We start from the raw sequence: 10167 nt of genomic DNA, 5'->3' as shown, positions 1-10167 counted from the left end.
GGCTTCTGATCTAATGAGATAACTAGGCTAGGTATATCAACAGGTAGGAATTATAGTCAATTGAAAGAACTAGGGCTTCATCAGGAGCAGCAGGACCTGGCACCCTAGATCCTACACATTCCCATCACTTTAGTTTTTGAGAACCCCAAGAAGGCATCAGCCAACAGGGGTGCTCAAGGCTCAAGCCAGCTGTTCTGGGTTCCTGGTTCACTTCCCTTCTATACAGAGGGTCTTCTATAGATCACTGCCAAGCATCAGGACCATCTTCTCTGTCCAGAGGTCTTTAGCAGGATGGTGTCAGCTGGCATCACTGCATTATGACAAGGACTGCTCTGCTAACTCTGCCATGTCTCCAGGCCTCCTCAGTGAAGAGACAAAAGATCCAAAGAAAGAAAAGGCCTCAGGCTGGTGTTGTGGCTCAGGGTAGAACACTTGTCTAGCATGTGTGAGGCACTGGTTTCAATTCTGGACACCACATATAAATAAACAAAATAAAGCCCCCCCCCAAAAAAAAAACCAATGTTTTAAAAAAGAAAAGAAAAGAACTGTTAACTCTAATCAGAGGCAAACAGAAAAAGGGAATACAGAGAAATTTGGGGAGGACACTATTCAATCCCCTGTATTCATCAATACCTTTCTAATCAATGAGGTGGTATCATGGAGGGAAGGCAGGGCCACTCTGCCTTCCCAGACCATCTCTCAGCACATTAAGAAATGGCCAGCCACAAGCCCTCAGGCAACAACAGGAAACCCAGGTCAAAATGCCTCAAAGAAGGCTCACAAGAACCCCCTCCCTTTCCTCAAACAGAGGCCTGCCTCAGGGGCATAACACAGGGGCTACAAGGGGAGATACCAGCTTCTGTAATCCATAGCCCAAAGTCCCTGACACACAGTAAGTGATGGGGAGTTGCCAACCATTCAGAATAGCTCCACACAGAAACTTCTGTGGGTCCTGAGGGATGTGGGCTGCTGATAAGTAGAGATGGCTGAGAAGCTGATTCTCTTTCTCAGGACAAGTACAACAAAGGTTTGGTTATAAATGGCCAGAAAGCATATTTGAAAAGACAGGACTATTGATCAGGAAATAATGCTCTGGTGGAAGTAGAACTCTTTTCAATGAGTAATTAAGATGGTATCACTTGATAGCTACTCCTGGGATCATCCCTCTTTCTGCTCAGTGTCATTAATCTGGTGTCATGGCAACAGGCTGGCCTTGGGTTCTCCCTCTGGACCTTTCTTGTGCTAATGTGGCAATCTCCTGCCTCTGCATTGGTGTGTACATCCTGGAAGTTCTTGTTCCCTTAGCAGAAGCAGCAGCAACACCGGGGAACTTGCTAGAATCTCAGAATCTCAGAATCTCAGACCCCACCACAGCGTCAGAATCTGACTTTAGCAGCATCCCCAGATGTTTCAGAGTCACAGTCAAGTTCAGAAAGCACTGCCAGATAGAGACTTCCCTTTAAGAACACCAGCAACAGCTTCATGCAGAGGTTTCTCTTCTGAAGAGCCACTTTTTTTCTTTTAGTGAGCCTTGCTGGCCTGTCAAGATTTCAACAAAGATCATGTGAGAGACACTGTTTATACTGTAAGGAGAAAGCCTGGGAATGTAGCCTGGGACTCTGGACTGTGAATCTGGCATCATGTTCCAGCTGTATAAAGCAGAGGAGGCTGTTCCAGAATCTGTACCAAACAAATGACAAAGCAAGCTCCATTCCAGCCAGGCTACGAGAGGATCCATCATAGCAATGAATTTCTTGTCTAAACACTGATCTAAGAATGTTCATGAAAAAGTGTTGCTATCATAGAGAATCAAGTTTGAAGGATTTTCCTCAATTCCTAGAAGGCATAGGAAAGGCCACAAGGCAGGTCTCTACAATCATAATGAAATGAGAAAGAAGCCAATTCCATGGATACTTTCATTTCTCCTAGTGGGAGTAGATCTAATCCTCAACAGTATAATAGGGAGAAGTTCATCACAATGTAAGTGAGTATCCTGACACCGCTTATCCAATTGAACCTTAAAGTCCTTTTCATCCAGAACTCCGAAGTCTATAGACAGTATGTAACTTCCATCTGATGTTTACACTTTTGGTCAGTAATCATATCACCTCTGTCCAAAAGCTGGCCCATTGTCTGAGCCAACAATTATTAGGACATCAAATGTGAAAATATTTTCCAGAGAAGCATCCTAGTATCTCTCTAGCCTTTTCAGTGCAGGTGGGAAAGGCTTCCACCCAGTCAGAGTATGAACACACAAAAACCAAAAGTTATTTATAGCCCCCTAAGGATGTAGTTCAGTGAAGTTTACTTCCAAGTCTTCAAAAGATGCTCCTCCTATAGTTTGGATTTCTGTTGGGAGCTCTAGCCCCTGACAAAGATTGTTGTGAGCACAAACCTCACATTGTTTGCAGATCATCCAGGTGTTGCTTGTGAACCAGGGGACATAGAAATGTCAAGTCAGAACTGTCTCAAGTGCTGTATGTGAAGCCACATTTAAAGATAGGTATATATGTAGTTAGTAAATCGGGTCTAATTTCCAGTAAAATAAAAAATGAAGGCAATGTTGAGAATGGAGCCCAGGGAAGCAGAGCACCTCTTGGGGAAATTGAAAAGTTAACATTCCTAAGGCCCAGAGCCCACTCTAAAGAAATGTTAAAGAAGCAGCTCCCAGCCAACTGGGAAGTGCTAATCAAAGGCAGCCCCAGGCCCTTTCTGCTCAGATTACTCCTCTGGCCTATCTACCCCTCACCTTTAGTCTGCTCACCTACATTCTATCACTTCAAGACAACAGAACAAAGGACAGAAATGTGGGAAAGATGAAAGAAGACCTTAGCTATAATCCCTTCCACAGATTCCACCTCTTGGGTACCCTTCTTCCTCCAGGTAGAAGTCTTTTCTGCTGTCCTTAATAAAGTTTCTACTTTCCACTCTAAACTTGCCTGGGTGTGCTTCTCTGGTGTTATACTTCAGCATTGCGGAAGCAAGGACTCATCAGCAGTAACATAGGTCCAACATGTTTTCCTGCTAAACTGCCTGATAAAGGCTGGGGCTAGAATCTCCGGGATGGCTATTCCAGCCATCAGAAAATCTCCACCATCTACCAAGGAGAAAAGTTTCTTTTTCAGTCTTAAATCACTTACTTTCATGTTGAGAGTATGTTGGCTCCTATTCTGTTAGCTAGTCAGCCAGACAGAAGGGCAGCATTTAAACCTGGAACTGGATTTTCTTCCTGTTTCTTGCAGATAGGTAGCCTGGCCTCTCTGTCAACTCTCTGGGTTTAGAGTTCTGAGGACCTTGACGTGGATACGTGGATTTTCACATATCATGCCCTGATATTTGACCATTTTTTCATTAGCCAACCAATAGTGTCCTTTATATTCTAACAATGTCAAAATTGAATGAGGAATTCTGACAACCAGCTCTTGTCCCATGGCCAGTTTATCAGCTTCCAATACCAGAAGAGCTGTTGCTACAAGGGCCCATAAATCAGGTGGCCAGTCCTCTGCTACAGAGTCCAGCTGTTTAGACAAATAGGCCACTGGACGGTTCCATGTCCCTAGCATCTAAGTCAAAACTCCCATAGCCACTCCAGACCTATCATGGACATACAGAAAAAAAGGCTTTGTGAGGTCAGGGAGCCCTAATCCAGGTGCCCCAGTGAGTGCTTGTTTAATGTCTTCAAAGGCCTTTTTCTTAGTTGGCCCCCATATTAGAGGATCCCATTCTCCATTCTTTGTGGCTTCATAGAGGGGTTTTGTCTTAACTGAAAGATGGGGATCCATATGTGGCTGAACTCAGTAGCCCCCAAGAATACTCTAGTCTGATGGCAGGTTGAAGGGACTAGAATTGAGCAGATCTCCTGTTTCTTTTGAGGCCCAGTGGTTGTTCTGTTCTGTTGCTGAGTCAGATGCTGACTATGGTATTTGACTTTTTCTTTTTTTTTTTATAGCTATTTCTTTTTTTTTTTTTTTATTGATTGTTCAAAACATTACAGTTGACTTTTTCTTGATAGATGTGGATTTTTACGTTAGAATCCAGTGCTGTCACAAAGATGGTGTACTCAAGCACCTGGGAGGAACTGTCATTTAGGGAAGAGAGGCATATATAGAGCCTCTGGCACTTTAAGATGCAGGATTTTTTGTTGTTGTTGTTATTTCCCAGTGCAGGATCTTGGCTGCTAGGTTTTTCCAACTCTTAAATCTAATGTAAATCTTAACAGAGACTGATGATCTGGCACATCATTTGTGTAAAAGCCACTTATGTCAATCTCCGTCATGGGCTGTCTGCCAAGGATGGAGGGCAGTGGTGTGGTCCCGTGCAGGTCCCAGTATGGCAGCCACATTGTGCCCACCTAGGTGTTGCTCCTTGACTGTGTGGCTTTCTCCTCCTGCCAGGTGGAAGCCTGCTCTAATTGTCCATAGTAGCTGCCCCGCTTGTGTTTTTGTTCAGTATGCCTGGGTGTATGGGGCTCTGTGGCCCTTCCTGCTGGTGGCTCCCAGCATGTGGCTAGGAGCCAGGGTGGCATGTCCTTTTGGAGTTAGCACCCTATGGCCCACTATCGGCTGTTAACATGAACATATTCATGGTTCATTTGGAGGCTTGCAGCAGCTGAGCCCTCCTAAGGTGCTGGGTCCCGAGTATCAGATGCAGTTGTGTGTCTATGGGACCCCTGCCATATTCGTCAATCATCAACTTCCAAGCAAGAGGGAAGAAACTAAAAGGAGGGGCTGGGGCCAAAGGCTGGAGGAAAATATTCACTCTTTCTCTGTTCAAGGCTTAGCATTTGAGCATGGCAGTGGGTGCTTGCCTGCTGGGGCCACTGGAGGCTTCCCATTTTTCTGGCCACACTTTTTTTCCTTATAAACATTTGGACCATTGGCTTTGTTCTAGTGAGACCCCGCCCCCTTTGAGTGACATCTGGGTTTGTTGTGAGGGCCACTGTAAGAAGATCCATCCTCCTCTTCATCTTTTTGGTCTGCCTGTCTTTGAGTCTCTGGATCTCGATTGATGAAAACTGTGGTGGCCACCTTAATCAACTCACTGGAACACTTCTCAGTAAAGCCCTCTAGGATGGTAATTTTTGGCAAATGGCTCTCTGAGCCTGTCCCTCTAAGGCTGCATTGATCATCTGTTGCTTGCACCTGTGCATTTCTTTACTGACAAACTTGCATTGTGGCTGTTACACTTGTATGTGCCCCTCCTCCCCCGGACACCTCTGGGCAGACAGAGGGGCGGCAGCGGAGGTGGCCTGGACATTTAGCTCTGAGTCAGTTGGGCACATCTCTTTGATTATTGCTGCCAGAGAAATGTTCAGGGCTATGGAGGGTGCAACATGGAGATGCTGGAGCAGCGGGAGGCTTATCTCAGCTCTGATTGTCTGCAGATGTACTGGGCTTAGGCTGGGGCTCAGGGCCCAGACACTGTGTTTTCTTCTCTTTTTACTTTTCTTTTAGAGTTTCTATGAGGGCTCCTTGACATCTCTTAATTTTTAGACGTTCTTCTTTCTTGAGGCCCCGTCCTAGGTCTGGATAACGGGCTGCATCAGATCAGTCATGGCCCAAGCTTTCTCCATGTAGGAGGGAGTATGATTTTTCCAGCTTATGACCTCAGTGGTGGTGAAAGGCTGGCACACAAAACTGCCTTGTCCCCCTCAGACATTTCCCTTCTGGTCAACATGGGTATGTCCTTTAGTCCCTTGCAGGGGCATCTGGAGAGTTCTCATCTAAGTTGTGGCTATGGTCTTAGGACAGATCTTCTACCTTCATCTTTGAAGGTGAAAGAGTCTTTGGTCCTAGGAAGCCTTTAGCTCTGAGGACATCACAGAGGAAGGAATAGCCAGTATTGGGGGCCATCATGTGTTGCCTCTGAGGACAAGGGGGCTGAAAGGAGAGTCTGTTGTCCCAGTGGTCTTGGCAAAGTTGGGTAGAGTGGCACATAAGGGATTGGGTCGTCTTCTGGCTCACAGGAAAAACTGTTTGCCTTCCTCTTTCCTAGTCAGATTTTCTGTTTAGCTCCTTTCCGCTGGGTATTAGAGATGCTCCTGGTGAACATCAGCTTGGACTGTCTATCTAGACAGGCTTTCAACCAAGGGGGCTGTTTCTGAACTATCTCTTGCAAGCAATCAATATAAGAAAATTGGTTCAGGGGTTCCAGGACCTCAGAAATGACTCTCTCTTCTAAAGATCCATCTGGTGGCCAGCCCACATTCTAATTCACAGAGTACACAATATTTGTGGAGTGAGTTTCACTCCACAGTTACCAGGAAAACTTTCTAAAGGTTCCTAACACATTTCAGAAGGCTTAGTTTCCTTAGTGTGCCTCCCATGTTCCACCCAGCATCGGTGAAGCACACTTAGAACAAAATACACTTAGGAGAAAAGTTGCTTTGTCCATCTCCTGCCGCTCCTTTCATGGGGACTTAGGGCCCTCTTAGCCTTGCAAGTCGGTATCAACCGCTGACCTGGAGCTTTCACCTGGATATTAGTTGGTGAAATTCCGCCATAGACTGTATAAGGTGCCACAGAACCGCGGATCAGGACTCTGCACTTGCTTTGGCCCTTGGGTTGGGTCTGAACCCTTCCCTTTGTCTCATTCACAAAGTTTCACACACTTTCCTTCAGACATGGCCAGGACAGAATATCTATACCGCCCAAATTCCAATAATTCCCAACCAAACAAAAAGGGAGTCAAGGTTTCCCCTCTGCTCGCTGTCCCTGAACAGAGACTACTCTGGTGACTCCCCGGGTTCATTTCAGCTTCAACTACCTTGGACAGTACTCTAGACCCAACATAGGTTGATCTTTGTAGGGACAAACGAGGCAAGGCACCGAAGATGGCAGGAAACAATTTTATTTGTCTGTAGCCAGGTTCAGAGGGTACAGCCTTTGCTGTAATCAATCAATTCCCTGAATCCAGAGTTCAGGGAGTTCCAGAGTTTTATACCCAGCATGTAAGGGGAGGGTCTCAGAAGTTCACAGTCTGCAGAAGTTCACATAAAAGCAGCTTTTTCTTTCACTGTTTTGGGCAAGTCAACTCTTCAAGGACAACACCTGAGAAGGGGAGAGCTTCTTTTCCCCTTTTTTCCTCTCCCTGCCAGTTGTTACCAAGGAACCCAATTGTAACTTATCTTAAAAATATAGACATCTCTGTGAAGCCCAGAACAAGGCCAGAGGCCTTGTTTGCACATTTCTCCAAAGTACTATACTGAATATGTTTGTGAAAAACTAGAAAGGGGTGTCCAGCTCCTGGAGTGCTGCTATCTTCTCTGCCAGTGGACAAGTAAAACAGGGAAACAAGAATATAGGAAGTTTATCTACATTGAACTTTTTGCAGAGACTCTTTTGCTGACAGTCCTAAAATCAGCCATGGTAAAGATTTCTGGAGAAGCCCAGTTAAGACCTTCCTGTGGAGAGAGGGAGTGCCACTTAAAAGCTTCAGGGTCTGAGCTGTGGTCTTATTAGAAAACCTGTGGGTGTTCTGGCTGTTCTGGGAACATCCCATCTCCCCCTAGATTGTGACCTGTGCTTCAACTCCTGTTGGACTGGGTGGCACCTTTGGAAATTTGTATACTATGCTGAGCACTCTCTTCACTTCCTAGGTGTCTTGTTGCTAAATTTAGCAGCCCGCTCTTTCTTTCCTTTGTCTTTTTTTTCTTGTGAAGGAGAATCAGAATTCTTTGGTTGCCCACTCAACCCCTCCCTACCTCTCCTGACTCTGATTGGTCTGTGGTTCTCTGAACTGTCCTGCTCTGCCCACTGTCTGTTAAGGTATCTGCTTCTATTGCCCCTTGCTGTTTGGATTTTTTTGTGGGTGACCCTCAACTGACCTAAGGTCTGCAGCTTTAATCTCCTCCTTGTTGGCCCCTTATACTTATTTTTTGCTTCTTGGTATTAGGGATCAAATATGCCTCACACTCCTAGGCAAGCACCCTACCACTGAGCTATGCCCCTAGGACCTTAGTAGAGCTTCTTAATGTTTGTGCCTCTGTATCATTTAGAAAATTAAATAATTTTATTTTACTATACTGTGAAAACAAAGAGTTTACTTTAAAATTCAAGTGATGTAGAAAGATCTCATTAGGAAGTACTCGAGAAAATCATATCTAATGTGATTCTAGTATTAATATTTTCATAGTTAATTTGAGGATATCACCCTGGATTTGTGTTTACCATGCATATATAACACATAAACTTACTTGAATGAACTCACATTTTGTTCCCTGGTATTTTAAAATTTTGATTCTTATTTATTTATTTATTGGCACCAGGAATTGAACCCAGGGGCACTTAACCACTGAGACACATCCCCAGCCAATTTTTACTTTTTAAATTAGAAACAGTGTCTCACCAAGTTGCTAAGGGCCTCATAAGTTGCTGAGACTGGCACTGAATTCTCAGTCCTCCTGCCTCTGCTCCCCTAGTGGTTGACCTCCAAACATGAGCCTCTGCTCTTGGCCTGTGGGTGACCTTCTAAGAAGGGCTTTAAAGTCCAGTGTGGAGACAGATGCTGAATCTAGCACAAACTGCTGGCCTTTCATTCTGTTGTGAACACAAGGGTGGTGGTACCTGCATCATGTACTTCTTCAGTGAAGTGAAGGGATTATAATTTTAAATTTTTAGCATCAGATTGATTTCTTTTTAGGTGCAAAGGGATGGAAAATATTCTTAGGCCTCAGCGTCTGAGCTGTCTTATTAGAAAACCTGTGGGTGTTCTGGCTGTTCTGGGAACAGTCCCTCTCCCCCTAGATTGTGATCTGTGCTTGAACTCCTGTTGGACTGGGGGGCCCCTCTGGTAATTTACATTATTTGCATAGAATACTATGCTGAGCACTTCCTTTAGGTCCTCAACATCTTGTTGCTAAATTTAGCAGCCTGCTCTTTCTTTCCTTTGTCTTTTTTGTCTTGTGAAGGAGAATCAGAATTCTTTGGTTGCCCACTCAACCCCTCCCTACCTCTCCTGACTCTGATTGGTCTGTGGTTCTCTGAACTGTGCTGCTCTGCCCACTGTCTGTTAAGGTATCTGCTTCTATTGCCCCTTGCTGTTTGGATTTTTTTGTGGGTGACCCTCAACTGACCTAAGGTCTGCAGCTTTAATCTCCTCCTTGTTGGCCCCTTATAGTTCTTTTTTGCTTTTTGGTATTGGGGATCAAATATGACTCATAATCCTAGGCAAGCACCCTACCACTGAGCTATGTTCCTAGGACCTTAGTAGAGCTTCTTAATGTTTGTGCCTCTGTATCATTTAGAAAATTAAATAATTTTATTTTACTAAATTGTGAAAACAGAGTTTATTTTAAATTCAAGTAATGTAGAAATGTCTCATTAGGAAGTAGTCATGGAAATCATAGTCTAATGTGACTTCAGTATTAATATTTTAATAGTTAATTTGAGGTTATCACCCTGGATTTCTGTTTACTATGCACATATAACACATAAATTTACCTGAATGAACTCACATTTTGTTCCCTGGTATTTTAAAATTTCGATTCTTATTTATTCATTTATTGGCACTAATAAATAAATTGGAATTGAACCCAGGGGCACTTAACTACTGAGCCACATCCCCAGCCCATTTTAAAATTTTTATTTAGACACAGGGTCTTGCAAAGTTGCTTAGGACCTCACTATGTTGCTGAGGCTAGCTTTGAATTTACACGCCTGCAGCCTCAGCTCCAGAGCCATTGGAATTACATGCCTTTGCCTTTGCCATTGCACCTGGCTTGTTTCCTGCTGCTTTATGTGACAGTTTGTCTTAAGGTTTTTCATATCAGTAAATGGAAACATGAATAACTAAAAAAAATAGTGGAGCATTTTCTTTCTTTTGTATTTATTTATTTACTTTATTTATGTTTAGTTTTGATGGACATAGTACCTTTATTTTATTTATTCATTTCTATGTGGTGCTGAGGATGGAACCCAGTGCCTCATATCATGACGGGAGCAGGAGCAGGAGCAGGAGCGCTCCTTCACTGAGAAGGAATCCCTGGAGCATTTTCAATATTCACAAAAGTTGAGAGATTGTGCTTTTACCACTTTTCACCTCTTCAATAGTTCTCCATGCATGGCCAGCAAAACCATTGCGTTGAATGTTCTATTGTGTATCTCTTAATGCTGTTTTCACAAATAGTTAAGACTATCAACAGTAATTCATTAGTATTGTGTTTGGTGG

Source organism: Ictidomys tridecemlineatus, chromosome 3 (genome assembly GCF_052094955.1).
Source record: "Ictidomys tridecemlineatus isolate mIctTri1 chromosome 3, mIctTri1.hap1, whole genome shotgun sequence".
Lineage (NCBI taxonomy): Eukaryota > Metazoa > Chordata > Mammalia > Rodentia > Sciuridae > Ictidomys > Ictidomys tridecemlineatus.
Note: the sequence above shows the minus strand (reverse complement) of the source record.